Raw genomic sequence first — 22,449 nt, forward strand, 5'->3', positions numbered from 1 at the left:
GGTGCTTGCATTTGTCTCCCATGTCCACGTCAGAAGATCAGCAACAATCATCCCAAATTACAGAGTTCACACATCATGATACAGAAGCAAAATCTTGAAAACTAATCTCCAGAGTATGGGTTGTAATGAGGCTGTTCTCTTTAATCAACGAAGAGATGCCGGCTAGAGGGCTTCTACCTGGCTTAAATATTGAGCATCATCATAATCCTTTGTGCTTAAATAGGTAGCTCAGAATACAACTGCCTTTGTAGCTGAAGCCGACCAAGGGAACTATCATGGTAGTTATTAATATTTGCCCCCATATCACCTGGATCCTTTGATCACCTGGAATCATTTGTTCCAGTTCCACTGTGTGAGATGACCTTGATGCAAATTTCTGTTAATTACGGCTGGGGCTTTTCGGGAGGAAGATTGATGGCAATTAGTTGATAAAATTTATTTGGGAAGCTGCATTACTTTGTGATAATTACAGAACCATGAGTAAATCATTCCCCCCCCCCCCACCATCACTTTCCCGGCCTTTTCATTAATAATTAGAGCCACAGAGACATGTAGAAATTGCTACAGCCTCTTAATGATCTCCCTAGGAAGCTACTTTTCCCAGACAGCTGGGACATGTTTTGGAGACTGGGCAGTCTCAGTGGTGGCAGTTGCTCATCATATTTCCAGGAAGAACATGACAGTCTGGAGCTGTTTAAAGGACTTTCAGGGGCCACCTGCCTTCATTCCCTTAGTAACAGTCTCTCTTGACTTAAGGGGGAAGTTGGAATTATTAATACGAACTCATTGACAGAGGTTTGCAAAAGTCTGTAATAAAACATGTTTGTAGGGGTTCTTACAAGACTGCGTCATGCATTTTATCCCTTGTATCATAGCAACTGTACAATAGCAATTGCTGTAATCCCCTTTTTGCAGATCAGCAGGTGTTAGGACTCCTTAAAGGTAGTAAATTTTTGGGATTAGAATGTAGGTCACCTGACCATTAAACAGGGTCACATTCGGTCTGAAGGCTCTGACTTCCTCTTGTGATCACCTCCTAGGAGAGGAAAGTTTGTTTCTTTAGTATTTGAAGAACAATTGCCTGGTCCTAGAAGAAGGTATTATTCCTATTTGGCCCCAAATTTTGATTAAGGCTCCATGAAAATCAGCAATATTGTAAATTTTATACTCCTCCTCAGCCATTTATTAAACAATTACCATTATGCCAGTGTTAGTGCTACGAGACAGGGCTTCTTTCCTATATCAATTTATACAGTTATTATTTTCTAAAATAACTTTTCCCTACTACATTTATACTGTCCAATATTGGAATACTAGGTATACATGTCTGTTGAATGTTTGAAATGTGGCTGATCTGAACTGAGATGTGCTGTAAGTATAAAATATGGACCAGATTTCCAAGCTCTTACTATGAAAAGAAAGAATGTAAAATATATCACTAATAATTTTTAAAATATTGATTACATACTGAAATGATAATATTTTGAATATGCTTGGTTAAATAAAATGTATTATTAAGATTAAGTTTAACCTTTATTTTTTGCTTTTATTACTGTGGCTCTAAGAAAATATAAAATTACACGTCTCACATCATATGTTTAATGACAGCGTTGCTAGACAATAAGCTTCCTGAGGACAGGAACCATTGTTTCCACAGCAACTAGCGCAGTGTCTGCTGCACAGCAGGTATTCAATAAATGTGTGTTGACTGAATGTATGGACGTGGGTGGAGGGAAGATGATAGCTATGTAGTGAACAACTGAGCAAGACCTTATAATCCATAGAACTGTCTAACCTCCAAAGTCAGAAGGGATGGTAGAAGTCACACATGTAGATTAAGTTCTCTGCCAGTGATGGAATGCTGTCTTTCGGTTTCCTGATAGACAGATGGCACTTTGTTTAGTGACAGGCAACATCATGTCTCAGGAGGGTATCTGCCTCTGGCTGGGCCTCCACTTGCTCCAACAATCCCCACTGCATGGCCTTGGGCATACCCACAAGAAATACCAGCAGCTGCCTCCTCGATGCTGAGGGGCAACTTGAGGCTCCATCTCTCTCCCTCTTCCCTGCTGGCTCCACTGTGGCCTCCTTCTGGGATCCTCCCTCTTTGCCAGCTCCCATTGTGATATATTAGCATGGTCTTCTGGGATTTTGAATTAGTTCTTTCCCAAGGCACTGCTACCCCTCAATTACTCCTTTGGTTTCACACATACCAGCTCTCAAATAAGGAAAGGGCACAGCTTTGCCCCCAGACCAAGCTCTGTGGGTAATGACCATGAGCTTCAGGCACCGGTCCCTTCCCAGGGCTCATGCTGCTTAGACAGGGAAACTGGAAAAATTGCAGCACAGCCTCTCCATCGCTGGATGTTTTTTATCCATGGGAAAGCTTTCCTTTTATGGAACCGAATCTGTCTTCCACCCATTAGCCTATCTTCCTATTCTTCCTTCTCTACCTCTTCATCATTTAATAATAATAGCTAATAGTTACAGAAAAATTTCATGAGCCATCAGCTCTGTTAAGCCTTTTACACCACTTATCTTATTTAATTCTCATAACTACCCTATGAAACTGGTTGTGTTATTAATTCCATTATAATGATGAAAAAAGCTAAGATTTTGAGAAGTTAAATAATCTGCCAGAGGTCATCCAGAAAGAATGGCAGAACTAGGATATGACTCATCTTCAGTCTGATTCCAAAGCCTAAACTATTGGCCATGTTGCTGTACTGTTTTTCAATCAGTGTGTTCCACATTTCCAAACTTCATAGTCGATTCCTGCTTTCCTTCACAAATCTCTTCCTATTTTCACATGACAGCCCTTCAAGAGTTGAAGACAGTAGTCCCCTCCTCCCTGGCCTAAATACCAATCATAAGTCATCTCTCTCTCTCTTTTTTTTTTCAGAGTGGTCACTCATTTCCACCAGAGTGGAAACCTTTCCTCCTCTGGTTCTGGTTCTTTTGGTCAGGCTATCATTTTAGAATTGGAGGAATGTTTGTCATGTGAGAAAATAACAACATATGAATTTTAAAAATGAGTTTTTACATATACTATAACTTGTTTCGGTTACACAATAACCTGGAGAGATATTCTTCATATTTCAGACCATAGCAAACAAGATATTAAGTGACTTAAATCCAAGGTTCTGCATATAATGAATGAATAAATTAGAACTTTAAACATAGACCTTCCTATACAAAGTTCATCTTTCCCCCACCTTAAGTGCACCAGTCAATGATGATGGGGTCTTTGTGCATATTGGCACATTAACCCCCTGGGCCTTGTCTTCATGATTTCCTGCACCAGATCCTTGGACAGCATACAAGATAACTTTGACAGCCAGATTCACTCTTCCAGAAATGTTACAAAGGTATTGCCATTTATTCTTAAAGATGCGAGTTTTTAAAGAGAAATTGCATCTTTCCAAAAAAGTGTAACCAGTTGAGAAACCCATTTGGATGGCTGAGAACAGAGACAAGAGACTGAATGAAACCATTGCAAACCTGGTGGACCAAAACTTACAGCCACATAGACTCCCAATAGAGAACTTTGTAAAGTACCTGGTGTGCAGTAGGCCTTCGATAAGTATTCATTAGAATGAGCAAGTTCACCCAGCATTACAAAGGTGGAACAGAGTAGATTAACTTTCTTTCTCCATGTAAGGAGCAAGAAGAGTCTAGCAAACTGAGGTCACTTCTCAGTATTTAGGAATATCTGATATTTAATGACACAGCTGGGGCTAGAACTCAGATTTACTTATCTGAGCCAGCCCTGCCTTTGGTCACCATCTCATATCCTGGCAGAGTGCCTTAGAAAGGTCCTTTTGGAGGGTTGGTAAACAGTTGCCATGGGAACAAGGTTCCATGGTAACCAGACACAACTGGGTTGGTGATGTGGTGTTGAAGTCTCTAGCCAGTATATTTCACCATTGCTTCCAAAATCAAGGCTGCACTATGGTTCCCTGGGAAAGCACTGGGGCGTGCCCTGCAGATAAGAGGTTTCAGATGGAAATGAAACAGTTTCATCAAAGACTTCTGTAAATCACCACTGAATTACATTGATAAGCCCATCTGCTAAGTGTTGAGAGCTCTCTTTAATAGCTCTCTGTCTTAGCACCTCTCTGCCACAACAGTCACAGTGCAGTTAAATTATGAAGCATTGTTTCGGTTATTAGATGAGTTTCCATAACTTAAGCTAGTTTGCGGCTCCTTTAGCAGCCACCGTTCTCTGGGAAACAGTAGCACCATTTTGTTCTGGATGGCAATGTAAATGCAAGTTGCTCTTCCCTTGTACTCAGTTTAACAAAAATACATGAATAACCAACAGTAAAAATAATAATGGATGTCAGTATACTGCTTTGCAGTTCACTGAATACCTTTATGGTCATTATCGTATTTCATCCACACATGAACCCTGGGAAGTACTTATTATTTCCATTTCACAGATGAGGAGGAGAATTGATCCTCAGGAAATGAAAATATCTTATTCAAAATTATATTGCTGGTAGTGAGGGGGCTGGGACACAAAACTAGGTCTTTTCAACCTCAAAGCTACATCTTACTACTCCACCGTATTGTAGTACGACCCCTTACATGTCTTCCCAGCCTTTTTTCTTGCTGCTCGTCCGGAGCTATCCTAACCCGTTCTGTTACATTCATGTGGAACTGTTTGCCTATTCTCGGAACACCATTCTCCTTCTTAAATTGCTGCCTTCGCGTTTTCATCCAAGAATCTCCTTTAGTTCTTTGCCTCCCTGCAAAACATCTACTCATCTTTATAACCCAGGGCTTTACCTCCTCTGCCAGACATTCTTATAACCTTTCATCTTTATAAGAAAAAGAACTTTTGTTCTCATGAATGACATTAATCTATTTTCTTATTTCTCTTTACCAGGCTGTGAACAGATTGAAGGTAGAGCCTGGTTCTCTTTGCTTCTGTATTGCCAGGACCTACCTCAATGTCCAGAACTGAGTAGAAACTTAATAAATGCCTTTTGAAATGAAAGGCTCACATGTACTTCTAATGGTTAAGCATAATTCGATTTCATTTGATTTATGAATGTCATTTCTATCTGTGGACTGTCACATCCTTGCAGAGGATGAGCTCTTTGGCTTCTCCTGGTGGTAAGACGTTTCCTGGGAGTGATTTACTGGTGTTCCAACAGATCATGAAGGTGTGTTTTAATTTCCATGTGATAGTCAGAATGAGATCCCTTTTCTTCGGTGGCCATGATTATTGGTATTTATTTATTTATTTTTGCTTCCCACACTTTAATCTTTAGTTTATAGATCCTTATCAGCTCATTGGTCTATAAAACCTTTCTTAACAATTACTGGGTACAGGGTTCAATTTAGTGCTCTTATATTTGGAGGAAATTTGAAAAATGACTTGTTGGCTCAAGAATGCCAAACACTTTGCAGTTTTCTCAAAACAATTTATTTTTCAGTAAAAACAACTTCTTGGTCACTGTGACTCCCACACTTGTCCTTCTCAATGAAGATAATGGCCTGAGATGACACTACTTTACTTAAACGAGAATAAGAGAATTGAAGGCAGATTGCTTTGTTTTGGCTAGAGCTTTTAGGTCTCTCCTCCTTTATATACAGTTATAAAAATTTCCTGTGTTTTCAGTTAAAGGAGTATCTTTTAGACAATTATCTGCTATGGATTAGAATATGGGGTACTTAGATATCATGAAACAAGTATTACCGTGTTGTTATATGTAGTATATACTATGACTTACTGTCTGTCCTTTTGTCCTTACTAACAGAACCCCAATTTAATTCCTGGGAGCAATATGTCCAGCCTCAACAGAACATCTGTGATTAGTGTAAATGAATCATGGCTTTCTACCTCTTCTTGGCCAAATAATTCTTTTGTCTGTCTCCCTGGAAGCAAGCTAAGGGTAGAACTTTGAGTGTCAGTGAGCTAAGGAGAAGGTCCTCTAACTTGGCTGCTCCCACCCTCATCACTTCTTGCCTTGAGACCTTGAGGTTATAAACCTAGGGATAAAAACCCAAGTCCTTAGGGTAGTGGAGAAAAGGACAGCAATTGCTGAATTCTTGACAACACACTTGAGTTGCTAAACGACTCACAGGCTCTTACCTCTGGACTTTTAAGTAAACAGTAAACATCTTTAAAGTAAGCCATTGCCTGTTGCACTTTTCATTACTTGCAGCCTAATGCACCCTGACTGATGTAGTATAGCCAACATCTTGTTTCCACACCTTTAGCAGTCAGCTTCTCTACCTCACTGCAGGGATCTGTCCGATTATAAGGTGCTCTTTTAAAATGTCTTGTTTTTATTTACCCCTATGGCTAACTAAGCATGTGCCACATATTTTTTCATAAACTCAGCTGGCAATAATTTACAGTTAACCTGTATTTTTTTTCCTCTGCCATCTAAGATCATCTCTGCATTTTGTCTTACTATTTCCGGCAACATCAGGTAGTAGGCACCTACTTCCATCCCAGCAATTATAATGAATACTTTGCTTTACTTTCCTGATTGTATGATTATCTCTTTGGCCTAGGCCAGTGCTATCTAATACAAATATAATGAGAGCCCTGTATGTAATTTCAAATTTTCTAGAAGAAAAAGTACATACACATGACAACACAACGTAATATGTGATGCAATGTAAGGTTAGGATGACATGCAACTTTACCGAAACAACAAAATATGTTTAACAGAAAAAGATATTTTGCTTTGTTTAAGTTTTAAAATTTAAATTAATTAAAATAAATTTATTGCACTGATTATATTTCAAGTGTTCAAAAGCCATATGTGGCTGCTGTATTGGATAGCTCAGGCCTATGCTCTTAAACCTTTTCAGGGCAGGAACTATGTTTTATATGGGTCTCACCTTAGTTAATGCTTCTTCCCAGAACCCTTCCCAAGTCCTCTAAGACTGGATTAAATCCTCTTCTTATGAGCTCCTACAGCCTTCCGTGACAACTTCTATGATGGTACTTACACACCTGGTACTGCAATTCCTTATTTACTTGTTTATAGGCCTCTTATAGGCAAGGACTGTAGTTCACTGTTACATACCCTGTGCTTAGTATAAGGCCAAGTATGTTGTAGGCTCTTATCAAATATATATTCATTGTTTTTCTCATTTAACTGTTAAATTCATCCAAAAAAGTTGTTTTGGATCTTTTATCATGAATTGCTTGTAGGTAGGGATCATGACTTATTCCTCTCTGTAGTTTGCTCACCTAGCATAATGCTTAGCACATAGTACGTACTCAATAAATGTTTGTTGAATGGCCATTAAAATCTACCACAACCTCAGGTTTTAAAACTCTTCTGTCTTCACAGCTAAGACTGGCTAGTTCTATCTGCAGCCTCAGCTTCTCTCTCAGTCTTCGAGACTTAGAATCACCTTCTGAAGACCTGTGTCTGAGTCTGCCCTGCTTTCTCAGTCTGGTTGATGCTGTGGTCTTTCTTGGGCTTGTCAGGCTCCTCCCATCACAACTGGCTGTATGGCTAGAGGCAATGACCACACTGGTTTACTGAGCCGGATCTCCCTCTAAAGTACTTTTTCCTGGATTATGCCTTACCTGGGTTTATATTTTGTGGTTTCCTGGTGTAGACTGATTTCTAGCCTACAACCATACTTACAAAGTCGGGATTTCCTGTTCCAGACCAGACCAGATTTCTTCTCAAGTCAACCTCATTTTACTAGTTTGGGTTGTGCAGTGACAGGGCACACCTCCAAGAGGTGACATGCACTTGCAATCACCCTAGATATAAGTAGTTACTTTGACAACTATCCAGCAGATGGCAGTAAAGTGTTTTGAGCAAGGAGCGCCTTTTTCTATTTTGTACAAAGTGTCTGAACAAGCTAGTATCTGGGCGGCCAGTTGAGTCTGTTTGCAAATCTGGCAGGAGAGTCTGTTGTAGTTTCTTGTCACTCTCCACTTACCCCTTATTCTTGTAATTAATCATACCTGGCCAGAGATAGTGAAGACACGATAAATAGCAAAAGCCTCACGATTGGGAAATGAAACATTTCCTTGTGACTCTTTCCTGTTGCCAAGTGTTACAGGGTATGGCCGCACAGAACATCCCCAGCTTTGCCTTAATCCCTGAACTCTAGTCTCATTCTCTTGCTGTATGTAATTCATCTGTAGACAATACCTGTGCTCTATCATGAGTTTCATTAAGGCTCTTTGTATGGGAGGAGATTGGAGGAACATTCTATGCAAGATGATGATGATGATGATGATGATGATGATGATGATGATTTAAGAGAAAGCTATTTAAGACTATCGAAAGAGAAAAACAAAGAAATAAAAGGGTTCCAAGAGAAGGAAGGTGCTGAAATGCTTGTGATGCTAACTTTCCTTTTAGGCCCTGTTGTCTGGACTGGTGAAATCACATATAAGAGATCTATAAGAAATAAGATCTATAAGATCTATAAGAAATCACTGTGAGAGATCTATAAAGCTGTGAGCATCTCTATCCATGAGAGTCTGTCGGGAGGAATGCAGCCCTCTGATTGTTGACTCCGTCATGAAGCATTTCAGAGTGCTTAGGAATGGAGAATCTATAACCACAGCCCTGCAGTGTTGACTCCAGCCCTCACCCCAGTAGGTTCCAGGTAAGAGAGCGTGTCATAACATTCAGCATTTAGTCAGTTCTGTCCTGTTGTACAGAGCCAACTTTTCCCAGAGAATCACCTCGTCCCCAACTTTCCTCGAAATATATTTCCACTTAAGAGAGCAAAACCAGTCATTATCTTGTTTGATTCTTCTAGGACTGGACTATTCTAGATTATAGGCCAACTTGGTATTGGGGGCAAGAGGTCACCACCACCTGCTGCCTGGGAGAACTCCTCACTGACCTGGCATAGTGGAGATTAACTTAATGATCTTGCCAGAAGCTCTGTAACAAATATGGCTAAGATAAACGGGAACTTGTCTCATTGTGAGATGTCATTGAGGATACTACAGAGAACTGATGGGGAGAAAATAAAACTGAGTTCTAACATTGGTCTTGCACTTCCAAGTAGTTATGTAGCTTTGGGAAATTCATCCTTTCTGGATATTGCTTCTCTTACATTAAGGGTGAATTCGAAAAAGTGAAAGTTTCCAGAATTCTCTGACTTGGGGTGTTGTATAACCTGGCAAGTATTTTCAATGCAAATACTGAATCACTAAGAGCAAGAATAGCAAGTGCCTGGCACTTTGCTGCCACATTGCCACAATCAATCCCACTACTCTTTTCTCTTGCACCTGGGTGTGGTCTCAGAAACTTTCTCAATATAGTGCCCCAGGAGCCACTGCCAATCAATTGAAGTTAACCTGCAAGATGGATCCTTCTTGCTATCCCAGGCTGTGAGAGTTCAAGGTTCCACATCTCTCATCACATGGGAATTTCCATTTTTTTTTTTGTATACAAAAACTCCTAAAACTAGTTAGTTTTTCATGACAACAAGCATCTTAAAAGATTCATTAAGATAAACTCCCATTCCTTTTATTTTTATTTTTTGGCATATTTCAAGGAAAGGATTTCTGAATGTAAAACCAAAGGAAATGAAATAAACAGAAACAGTAAAGGCAGAGGCTATATTAATATTAATGAATGACATTTGATTTATGCTATTCTAAGTAGGGGAGAGAGAGAGAGAGAGAGAGAATTTTTTAAAAATTTGGTTTGACAAGGCATTCTCATATGTCAGAATAGAGGAAAAATCCCTTTGGCTAACAATGTGTTAATAATTCTGTGTTGCTAATTTGAACACTAAATACCTTTTCTTTGCCTTGATATAAACTGATGGACTGTAGCCCACAGTCTTTGTTCTCCAAGGATGGGAACTCAAGGCCTCACATCCCATATACTTTTATGTTAGTCCCTTGACTATTATTTACATTAGTTATTGTATGGCTGGGTCAGAATTTATTCCACGGTGTCAGTTTTCACTCTTGATTCTCAGACTTTATGTGTGACAGGATCTCCTAGGGAGCTTGCAAAAGTGCAATTTTCTCGTCCTGTCTCCAGAGAGTCTGACTTAATAGGTCTGAAATAGTGCTCAGGAATGTGATTTTTTAAATCAAGTTCCAGATAATCCTTAGATTACAATTTGCAAATTAGTGTCTATGCTATAGTGAACTGAGCTTAAAGCCAGATATTAATGGCTTTCATTTTGCATACAAGTGTGACACATGGTGCCACAATTTAATTCTGTGGTGTTCAGTCTGTGTCATATCTTTAAAGAATAGTTTCAAGAAGCTGTGTGGAGAACAGCAGTAGTTCTTGAGTATACAAGCCCCTAATGGAAAAATAATATATTCATGTGATAATATTGTACTTTTGGTACCTAATGATAGAAAACATATACAATAATAAGAAGATGCAGCAAAATATATTTCTGCTTCATCAACGGCATCTATGTACATTCAAAAGTATTAGTGCATATATGTTTGAAAGATACTATTTATTTAATCTACCTACAAGAATTAGGAAAACCTATGAAAGAATTCTGTTGGCTAACCCATGAGTCCTCCAATTTTCCCTGAGTGCTCTTGACACAGAAGTTTGAATTATTTAAAATTAGGAAAACCCCAGGAAGACTTGAGTTTGAATTCCATAAAGGACACAGACTGGCTACTTAACCCATATGCATAAGTTTCCTCATTTGTAAAATGATGATGGCTAATATATTCCTAATGGGTTTAATGTAAACATTGAATGATGTAATATATGCACAATTCTTGGCGTGAAGTAGACAATCGATGTTAGTTTACTTTCTTCCTTTAAAAGAATGAATGAAGTGACTCTTTAAGATTATAGCCACAGGAGAATCTGAAGCCTTACGCTTTCCCGTTTGATTCAGCTTGACTGTCCCAGAGGCTTTCTTTCTCTACGGGAGAAAGTTTGGGGGATCTAGTTAGTGCTATGCTAATATGTTTTTGGCCTGTGTTTCTTTTGTAATTGTCAGTTGACCAAGAGTCTATAAACCACAGTAATCCTGGAAAATAAAGTGCAGAATTAGAGCAGACTTCCGCAAGTCATGGGAATCTGACGCTATTGTTCTTCATTAAAAAGATTCTCAGCATTCGGGAGTGATACAGAACAAACAACCACCCCATCCCTTTTCACTCGGAGAGGAACACAAGGAACGTCACCCATAATTAGTGTGTTTTTGTTCTTAATGTTCCCAAGTCAAGCCTACAGATGGAGCCAAGCTTGTTACATTCACTTGGAACATTCTTTTTCGCCTCTTGTCAGGAGATAGCAGGAGGAAGGTCGTGTTTCTCTTCTTCTGCAGCTATTCTACAATTTGACACTGAAAGCACTCAGGCTAGAGGTTTAATTTGAATATCTATGGCATAAAATTACCAGTGTTCACATCCTCTAGCATTTTCCTGACAAATTAATTGCCAATACAATTTTCAGCAGTGGGTGTGTATGGAGGGTGGTAGGGTTGTGAGTTCAGTTTACGGGAGGTAATTATGGATGCCCTTGGCCAAGAAAGAGCAGGGATGATACTAAGGGAGCCAATATTTTAGGTAAGCGGCACCAGCTCCTTCCCCTGCTCTACAGACCCATAGATCTGGAAAATATATAGAATTTGGAGGATTTAGTGTCTACCTTTGGTACATGTAATTTAATCTCTTAAACATGATATGATCTCTGTGGTTGCTGTGAACTCTCTGAAATCACTGTGTGTCACCGTTACTTGGTTCTTAGATCTTTGATCCATTTTATATTCAGCGTTCCTGGTCACAACACACCAGGATAAAGAAAGCAAACAACAGAACTGACTAAAGCAGACGGTAATCTCTTTTTAGAGACTCTTCATTTAGCCTGGGTCTGAGGGAAGGGGTACTTTTGTTGACATATCTGAAAGTAACTGCTCTCCTCTGTAAGACATGGGAAAACATTCTGTTGGGGTGAAGCATTTGACCTTTTGAGAAATAGTCTTTTCTCACTTCAAAGTCTTCATTGAAAAATCATTTCCCTGAAATATATGCCTTGAGACAAGACACATAAGTTCCCTTTTCAGCTTAAGCCTCCCACAACAGTTGTAATTTTGTAGTTTCAGACACTTGCTGCTGGAGTTGTTTTAATTTTTATTGTGTTTAATTGGAACAATAACAATAATGACAAGGAAACCAAGCGGACAGAGAAATAAAAGCCCAAGCTGTGATGAGGAAGGAGTAGAGGTAGAGAAGGCCAGAATCAATTTAAATCCTAAACACTCTCCTTAAATTCTTTTAAGTTTTTAAAATATTAGCACTTTTGTAGATTTTCATCTCAAAGATATTTTTAGAAATAAAGGGTAATAACATTATTGTGTGACAAAGGAAAAAAAAAGCAAAAAACAGAGATGTGCATACATTTGATCCCATTATCTTGTACTCGAGTTTTCTCTCTGATGTCAGTTGCTTTTAAAAATATTAAAGGTCTAGTGAGGATGAGATAACATTTCTGACACTCTAGGTTTTAGAATAATAAGGCTGGAGAAAAGGAAGTGAGGCTATTTATTGGCCAAGGTTAATGGGCCAAGGTTTCATTGGTTTTTCTCAAAGAATTTGGATCTCATCTCCCAAATACCTCAGTTATAAGACTTCTGCCGTGTTTCCTGGGAGATAAGTCCACTCTCAGAACTCTTACCAGGGTCATCAGTTGGAAGATGCCAGGGCTGGGTAGCACCATCTACTCCAATATTTCATTTCACAGAGGCCCACAGGTGATCAAAGGACTGGATTGCCAAGCAATTGTAACAGAACTAGGGCTAGAACCTAGACCTGGTTGTCTTTAAGGTAGCAATAAGCAAGTGATACAGGGCCATAATCAGTTACTTTACATGTATATGTGCCTAGAATTCTTAATTTGGAAACCAGCTTTTCTCTACAAAATTTGCAAGTTATGATGCTTTTGATAAAAATGTCAGGGTGCTGACAGGCAAGTGAAGCTGCGAGATAGTGAATGTTTATTGAGTGCCTGCTACTGCTGGGCACTTACAATTTACTATTGAATCTCCTTTTAATGTTTTTCTAAGAAAAAGAATATTATTCCTATTTTGTAAATGAGAATATTGAGGCTCAGAGAAGTTGAGCATTTTGCCCAAGATCTTTTAGCCGTTAGTGTAGAATTTGAACCCATAAATACATGATTCAAAGTCCATCTACAATTTTTCCATTCATTAACTTGTTTAACTCTAGCACCAGGGAAACCGTGAAGCAGGGTCTAGATAATCAGCCTTATCATTTAACACAGACATTTACAGTGAACCTACTCCGCTTTGTGCTGGGTGTGTGTGTGGTTAGGGGAACCTTTGTGTAATTGCAAAGCATAAGGGCATCTGATAAATGTGGATTTCCATTACAATTAGCAAGAAATTCAGACATTTTCCCCTGGCTTACAAGCTCTTATATTCTTGCTATTCATGGTAGACTCTGTGGACTAGCAAAATGATCATCATCTGGAAGCTTTTTTTTCGCCCTAAATATACTTCTCTGGCTCCTACCTCAGGGTCTTTGCACTTGCTATTTGAATTATCTGATTACTTATGGCTCTGTTTTTGTCATTCAGATTTCAGCTCAAGAAATATTTCCTCAGAGAGTCTAAGAGTACTGCTGACTGTTAGGGAACTATATTATCTTGTTATATATTTTCATAATATTTATTATTCTCTAAAGTTATATATAATCTATTTATTTGTTCGCATGTTCATTGTTTGTCTCCTCTCACTGGAATATTAAACTCCATGAACACAGGAATGCTTTTCCTGTCTGATTAACTGTTTTATCCCCAGCACCTGGAGCACTGTCCAACTCAAGTTAGGTATTCAATAAGTGTTTCATGAATTAATAAGTGAATGAAAAATGGAAAGTATTTTGTTGCTATCGAAATTTTAACATGTTGATATTAAAAGCTAAGATTATTTGCAAACACTTTTCTAACCAAACTGCTTTTCTATGCAACAACATTTGTTTGTGTGTTTGCTGGTTTAAATAAAGTTCTTTGGTGCTACAATTCATGAATCAAGGAAAGAAATGCTGTGGAAGAAAAAAACTTTCTTCTTAAACTTTTGCCAATTTTATATAAATTAATTTTGTTATGGTGGCATTTGGGGATTTTGCATAGGTGAGTTTTTCTCAATATCTTTTCACCAATTCCCTTGAGCAATGCGGATGCTTACCTTTGGCACAGGCAAAAAATGTGGTTGGAAACTTTCTCTTTTTATTTATAGGCAGTGAAGTGGTTTTTTTCTTGGTTTAAAATACCAGTTTGGAGAGAAGTTCATACATACTTTACGAGCTGACTCTGCAATAATATACCACGGATCTTCCTGGAATGAATAGCAAAGATAACCTCTCAGAATTCTGATGAGACATCCTAAGAAAGATTCTCACATCTACTATCTACGAAGGCCCCATGAAAAAGAAAGTGAGTAAGAAAATGTACTTGATACTTAATATATCAGGAGACTTAGAAAACAAGATCTTATTTTAATTCTCATAACAAGGTTACAAGGCAATATTACCCCATTTACAGAGTGAGAAAAAAAAGTTAAAAGATTGACTGATCAAAGTCATCCTGCTAGTAAGTGGCAGACCTGGAAAGTCAAATTCGTGTTATTTCTATCATATTGCTCTCTCATTCTTAGTAAAACTCCATCCTCCGCCATTCATGTTTTTTGGTAACATGACACTAGTGCTATCCTTTTATATGAAAACTTTTCTCATAAGCCAAATTTCTACTAACTTCAAAAGAACACCCAGGAGACCAATAACATTATAAAGGATCAATGAGGAAAATAGAAGTGATGATGCAAAATCTTTAGTACCATGCAGATAGAAGATGCTCTAGTTCTGAGATGAGGAAATCCAGACGAAAATTTTGTTTCTCTCACAGGACTGTGGGAATTTTATTCGGCAGATCCAATCAGAATATAACTGACTAAGAATTTGAGAGATGAACCATTGTGGTTTCACATATACACATGTATACATGCTTATCATTTTATTAGTCAGACTGTGATAACCATTGCTAAGGGGAGGACCTAATTCAGATTGAATGTTCACGAGCATGTTTTGTCAACAGAGCAGAAAATAATTTTGAAGGCAATATAATATTCAGAGAACATTTTTTTCCCCCCTTAACCCAGTCACCTGAAGGCAGTGAGAGGAAGGGGAAGGGTTCATTGGATAGGTCTTCCTCTCCATTAGATTCTACCCCTAAGCCCTTTTCCACTTTATAGAGATGATCTGGAGCCTTTATTTCCTGAGGTGCTCATTTTGCATCTTTTCCACTGGAAATGGAACTTCTAATTCAATTCCAGTACCCATTCAAAAGACCAAGACGATAAGATTTCCAGGTGAACCCAAAAGTCTGCCTGGGTTCCCAGAAGTTTCTCTTCATGTTCCAAGAGGCCACTGTGCAAACTGAATCCCAATTTCATCTCTAAGTGCACTGAAATTTCCCAACACAGTTTGGATAAATCCCAGAAGATGGTACTCAGCAACAACTTTCTGTAAAAGACATGAAACTTTTTCAAAAGAACTACAAAAAGGTTTTGAGTTTAGAGCCTTTTGGAATGCTAGAGCTTTATAAAAGATACATTTTTGCTCATTTCTTGATATAGCACCACTCTTGCAGAAATCAAAGGGCAGAAGGGAAAATTGATTTTCTTTAGTTTATTAAGTTGTTTTCTTTATAAAATTTTTGTTAACTGCAGTATCTTCCATGGCTTGGGGATGGGGGTGTGGGAGGGCACAATTAGAGGATTTTTCTCCCTTATTTTTTTCCACTTAGAGGATCTAGAGGTATCCCTGTCCCCTCTCCTCTGAACATATTGTGCCCCCCAAATTTTCATTTGGAGGTCATTTGCTTAGATCTCAAAGGTCCCTTCTTGAAACAAGCGATTTAAAAAATGGTGGTGAGGTGCTATGAAATGCCTTCTCAGCCCTCAATGTGCTTGAAGTTCAGTCTCAGCATTATTTTAATAAAAGATAGGCACTGTGAACACCGTGATTTCTTTGGAAAGTGAATTCTGGATTCTTCTCTTCTCAATGGACCTGCAGGTGCTGAAACAGTCCTCCTGGCACCAGTACTCATCAATTTGTTATCCTAGATTATAGAGGGGGATGCTTATGAGCTCTTATGCTCTGTTTTTCTTAAATGGGCAAACATGAACAGTTCTCTTCCCAGGGCAAACCATAGCTTCTTCCCTGTCTAGGGTTTTGAGAATCCATCGTTCTGAAACTAGAAGATGCTTTTCCCTCAAAATCAAGTCTCCAATTACGTCTGTATCTTCTTTCAGTTACTGAGTCACCCTATCTTTGGCAGGTATAGCCACACAATAAACTAAAATGTTTTAATCACAATTTTTATTCATTATAAAGGATTTTTTTTTTTTTTGGTGGGGGGAAGTGAAGTAGAAAAGGGCTAAAAATGCGGTTCAGGAGGTAACAGATTGGAGGAAAACTTTGATGATAATTCACTAAAAGTGTTCTTTTAAAAATTATGGGTCATTTTTATCATCAACTGATGTGACACACCATTTTTCTCTATGTAGACGCTGTCCAGTCTAAGCAGAGATGGAATCTTTAGGTGAATCTAAAGTGTCTCCCAAGACCTTAGGGGCCCACTAATCAGTCTGATATTAGTGCAAAATATATTCTCAGCTTTTTGCTAAGTTTCAGAGGGACAGAAATATTTAATTTGACTGTGAAGTACATAAGAGAAAATAAGGCTCTGTTTATAAGCTATTTTCAGATGTATATGAGTTATCCTGCTGAGTTTTTATTTTCTTTTCTATTTTTTTTTTTTTTTAGTGTTTCCTCCCAGAGTATGTTCTATTTAGATCTCTCATTTATTTATGCATTTGATAAATACCTACTGAGCACCTTCTACACGCCAAGTGCTCATCTAGATAAGAAGCTGGCGAACTATGGTCTAGGGGTAAAATCCAGCCCACTGCCTGTTTCGTAAATGAAATTTTATTGAAATACAGCCATGCTCATTTGTTTACATAGTATATATAGCTGCTTTTGTGCTACAGTGGCAGAGTTCACCAGTTGCCACAGAGACTGTTTGACCTGCAAAGCCTTTTATAGAGAGACTTCTATTCCCAGTAAGGAAGGTACAGTGGTCCATGACCTGAATGAGTTAACATTTTTGAGAGGAGACATGGTGCTGGAGAGAGATAATAAACAAGCGAACAATTTAAAAAATGAACTACTAAGTGCTATAAAGCAAATAAAGTAGAGAGATGTATTAGAGAATGGGTAGGGGGGAGAGGATCTATTTGAGATCAAGCGAATAGTCAGGGCAGGCCTTCCTGGGGGAGTTACATGTGAATAGATATATCTAAGTGATGGGAAGGGACATACAGATAGAGACTTGGGTAAGAGCTCCTGGCATGAGGGAAGAGCCTGTGCAAAGGCCTAATCTGGAATCAGGTTGGCATAGACAAAGTACAAAGAAAAGGTCAGTTTGGAGTAGCAGCAGTGAGAAGGAGAGATATAGAAGAAGTCAAACAGGCAGTCAGGGGCTGGATCAGGAGCCTTATTCCACAGTTAGGTAGTGGATTTGTTCTAAATACACTGGGAAGCCTTTGGACGGTTTGAAGCGGGGTGGTGTCATGACCTGATACATGCTTCCAAAGATCATTTTGGGTGTTAGAAAATGGGTTGGAGAGGGCAAGAGTGAAAGCAAGGAGCCTGACTAGCAAAAATCTAAACGAGAGTTGATGGAAACAGTGGTGGTAATGATAAGTGGATTGATCTGGGACACCTTTTGGAGTTATGGCCAAGGGCATGCTAATAGGTTGGATATGGGGTGTGAGGGAAAAAGAGAATTTAAGGTAACTTAAGCTTATGGATGGAGAAACCAAGTGGAAGGTGATATATTTATGTAACTGGAGAAGACAGAGGGTAGAACAAATTTGGATAGAGATATGAATAAAGAGTTTTGTTTCAGGGAGCTTTAGTTTGTAATGTTGTTTAGATATCCAAGTGGAGGTATCGGGTAAGCTATTGGTTGTATACTTTTGATATAATATCAAAACCGGAGTGGTACCAGAATTAAAAACAAGAATTTTAGACTCTGTAGCATATAGATGGTTATCATAGCCATGGGGATGGAAAAGATCACCTAGGGAAATAACACTGCAAAAAAAGAGGAGAGAGCTACCCACTAGGTGTAAACATTGAAATAATATTCTCATAGAATTGGAAAAGTAGGAATTTGACCCAGACTCTATTTCTTTCTCGATCCCATGCTGTCCATGTAGCCTGGGCCCTTTTACATCTTTGGTCCTCAGTTTCCTGATGTTGAAAATCTTAGAAATCTATGACTTTTAGCCTCTGATTTAAACAGTAATTATTTGCCAAATCATGTTTCTTAGCAAATCATGAGTCACTTCTATGTGGAGGAGCAAAGCTCCCTGATCTTCATGTGTTCTCACTTTAAATCGTTTTCCAGCTTTGTGTATCAAGGAGCGGAAATATTAATGATCCTATATTTTGAAACTCTTTTTTGATCTAAATGCAGTTGGCATCACAGGACACTTTGAGAGGCTTCTAGCTTCCTGGCGACCCTTCCAGTTTGTGCTGACAACATTGAGCCAGTGGTGATGCTTGCTTTGCATAGTCATCTGAGTTGATGTTATGAAGAGCAGACACATCTCCATACAGGAAAGAGCTATCTGCCATTTCAAGTTCAGAGCAGAGTTTTAGGGTCTCAGGGTTCTGAACTTGGCTGAAGTATGGCCAGGAGGCTTAGAATTGGGCAATTCTCCGATAACCTCTGCCAGTGTTTTCAAAGAGGCCCAGACACTGTTAGCCTAAAGCCAGTGGACCTCTGCCCCTGTTGCATCATCCTGAAATGGAGAAATGGAGATTGCTGGCCTCACTATTTCCCATCTGAGCCAGCCCAGGAGTGTTGATCTCAGGCCATCTGACTTCGTGATGAAAGATTCTGCCTTTATAGAGTGACTTAAACAACTTACCTTTCTAAAGTCTAGTTTCCTCTTTCTGTGAAATGCACATAATATCAGCTTTATTGGGTAGTATATGGATTAATGGAGATCCCCTTAGTAAGAATATGGAGTAGAGTCAGTATTGGTTTCCTCTCCTGTGGGGTATACTCCTGGGCTGTCTTTAACATGCTCTGCCCTGATGACTTCAGGCAATGATAGTAGGACATGAGAACTGGGGCCAGCCTTGGGGACGAGTTCCTGGAGGATGAATGAGGATGCGAAAGTCAGTGAGAAAACAAAGATTCACCTGTAACACTGGAGTCCTGCTTCCTGCACAACACTCAATCTCCTATGTTTTCTAAATTTTCTACAAATATAATGTACTCATTATATTATTTGTGATATTGGGATTTATAATAAATATATATTTGTTTTTTGTCCTTTCCTGGCACAGAGCTCTTAAAACCCTTGGAATTTCCTGTGATGAGTGCTATAAAGATATCTTTTGTTATGTTAATGAGGTTACTTTTATAAAGCATCTTAGGTTGGGCACTGGTTGCCAGGGAACCATGTGATCAGAGGGTTGGGACTCTCAGTCTCACTCTCTACTTTAGGGGACAAAGGAGGGGCTGGAGATTTAGTTCTATCATCAAAGGCCAATGATTTAATTAATCATGCCTATATGTAGTGCAGCCTCCACAAAACTCCCCAAAAGATGAGGTTTGGAGAGCTCCTAGGTTGGTGAACCAGATGCATTCATGTGTAGCTCTCCAGGTTCCCTACCTCCATAGGGACAGACGCTTCTTAGTCGGGGACCTCACTGTATGTATCCTTTCATCTTGCTGTTGATCCATATTTTTTAATACCCTTTGTAATTAACCAGTAATCTAGTGAATAAAGTAGTTCCCCAAGTTCTGTGAGCCACTCTAGCAAATTATTTGAACCCAAAGAGGGATTCATGGGTACCTCCGATTGATAGCCAATCAGTGTGAAGCATAAGTAACAACTTGGATTTGTAATTGGCATTTGAAGTGGGAGCAGGTTTGTGGGACTAGACTAGACTGTTAACCTGTTTGAAGCTACCTCTGGGTGGATAATGTCAGAACTGAGTTGAATTGTAGGACAGCCAGCTGGTATCTGAGAGCTGCTTGGTATGGGGGAAAAATCCACACATCAGAATTGGTGTCAGAATTGTATCATTAAAGATCCACCTTACCTTCCTCTATCCTGCCTAGACACCAAATGTATTGAATTCAAACAAACTCCATTTATTGTGCATTTATTGTATGTCGAGAAGAGGGTATAGCATAAAAAAGCATCAGATCAATGAGGACGGAGGGGTGGCACACTGATTCCAGCTTGGCTTGACCCAAGGCTTGGGGCATCTGTAGAACTTTCCTATCTACACAACAAAATAATTTCCTCAAGACCACGGCATTTGAATTTACTGAAACTTTAAGTGCTTATGATTCATCTTGAAGTCTTGTTAAAGTGAAGATTCTGATTCAGTATGTCTGGAGTGGAGTCTGAGAGTCTTCATATCTAACAGGTTCCCGGTAATGCTGATATTGCTGCTTTAGGGACCACATTGAGTAATGATGGGCTAGATTTCTTCTGCGTTGAAATGCTACGATTTTATGGTGGGATTACAGAAGGCATATCTTTGTCATCGTTCATTCATTAATTCACTTATTCGATATTCAGTATTTATCTAGTGCTCCACACGAGTCAAGACCTGTGCCAGACATTGGGGTTTTGGAAGTAGATATGGCCTGATTCCATTTAGAAGGTCATACTCTAGTCAAGGAGACAGATATGAAAACAAACATTTTTCAAAATCACTTTGACCCAGATTCTTGAAACATTTATTTCTTTCATTTCCTTAAAATCCTCATCTCTTCCCTGGATCTGATCCTTTTATTCATACATACTGAGGCCATCTTAAAAGATACGATGTAGGGCAGGAAGCTGATTGGCATGTCTTTAACAAAAAGAGAACTGGATTTAGAGCATCACAGAGTTCATTCTAAGTCTCAGCTCTTTTATAGCCATGAGACCTCAGTCAAGATTCTTGAGGCCTCAATTTTCCTATTTGCAAAATGAAGAGAATTATACCTAGCTTTCTTATCACATGGGATTTTTATGTAGCTTAAACAGATGATAGATGTGAAATGTATTTGAAACATTTCAGCTTATACCAGGTACAGACAGTTAGTTATCTATACTGTTATCTATAATGATGAAAAATATTGGAAATAAATGTAAATATTTCAAAAATGAGACTTCAGTAAGGTTGAGGTCATACGACTAGTTACAGTCAATAAACTGTGAGCAACCATGACATATTATCAGTTCTAGGCTGTAGCAGTTGAGAACCAGTGTTCACCCCCGTTCCCACCTCGCTCCTGGTACAGAGACCCTGAAGGCCACACGTAACAAACTGTTTAACTACACGATGGAACAACCCAGGTCTCTAAGTCAACATTTGGAGGAGCGTCACACAGGAGAGCTGCCTGTCTTACATCACACTTTTTGTGAAGATAAAATAAACTTTTATTCTGTTATGATGTTGAAATGTTGGAGTTATTTATTATCATAGAATAGCCTATCCTATCCTAATGAAGAATAGTGTTAACTCCTTCAGACTTTCTATGAATATAGATATATAGGCAATTATAAACTGTATTTTAGCAAAACTTCCTCTTACTACATATATTGTAGTATAACTTATTTCCTCTCTGTAATATACCAAAGACATGTTTAATGTTGGTTCATATAGATCTACCTATTCTTTCAGCAGATACAAAGTATTCTATATCAGGCTACTACCACATTGGTGGATAGTCAATTTCTCTCTCTTTTTTCTCTCAAACAATACTGAAATAAACATATTTGTACCTGTTCCTTGGTACATGCGTTGGTATCTTTTTGGAATAGATACTGAGAAATAGAATTGCTGAACTATATGTATTTAAATGTTAATAAACACTGCCAAAATGTCCTCCAAATTAGCTGTTTTTGTATAAAGTATTTGTATATCTTTTTTTGTTTGTTTTTACATTCGCTATGAACTGAATTTTTACTCTCATCAGCAATGTGTGAGAATGCCCATTCCACACATCTTTATTTTATTTCTTAAGTAAGAATATCTAAAAATTGTTGTTTCATTTACCTATTGCTGTGTAACAAACCACTCACAAAACTTAGTGGCTTGAAACAACCACAGATTTTATTATTTCTCATGATTCTGTAGTTTTACATGGTCTCTGTTGGGGAGTTCTACTTCTTGTGATATAGGGAGGCACTGCAGTTATCTGGGGACTCAATTGAATAGACTATCTGAGAAGGCTCATTCTGTGGCTGCCGTTGCATCTTCCCTGTGTGGCTTGGAGGGCTTGTAGAAAAGCAGCTGGATTCCTGTAACGAAGTGGAGCTCCCAGTTCTCTTAAGGTTTGCCCTCTGAAGTCCAAGAGCATCATTTCTCCCATGTTGATAAAAGCACTCACA

Source organism: Rousettus aegyptiacus, unplaced genomic scaffold, assembly GCF_014176215.1.
Source record: "Rousettus aegyptiacus isolate mRouAeg1 unplaced genomic scaffold, mRouAeg1.p scaffold_m13_p_4, whole genome shotgun sequence".
Lineage (NCBI taxonomy): Eukaryota > Metazoa > Chordata > Mammalia > Chiroptera > Pteropodidae > Rousettus > Rousettus aegyptiacus.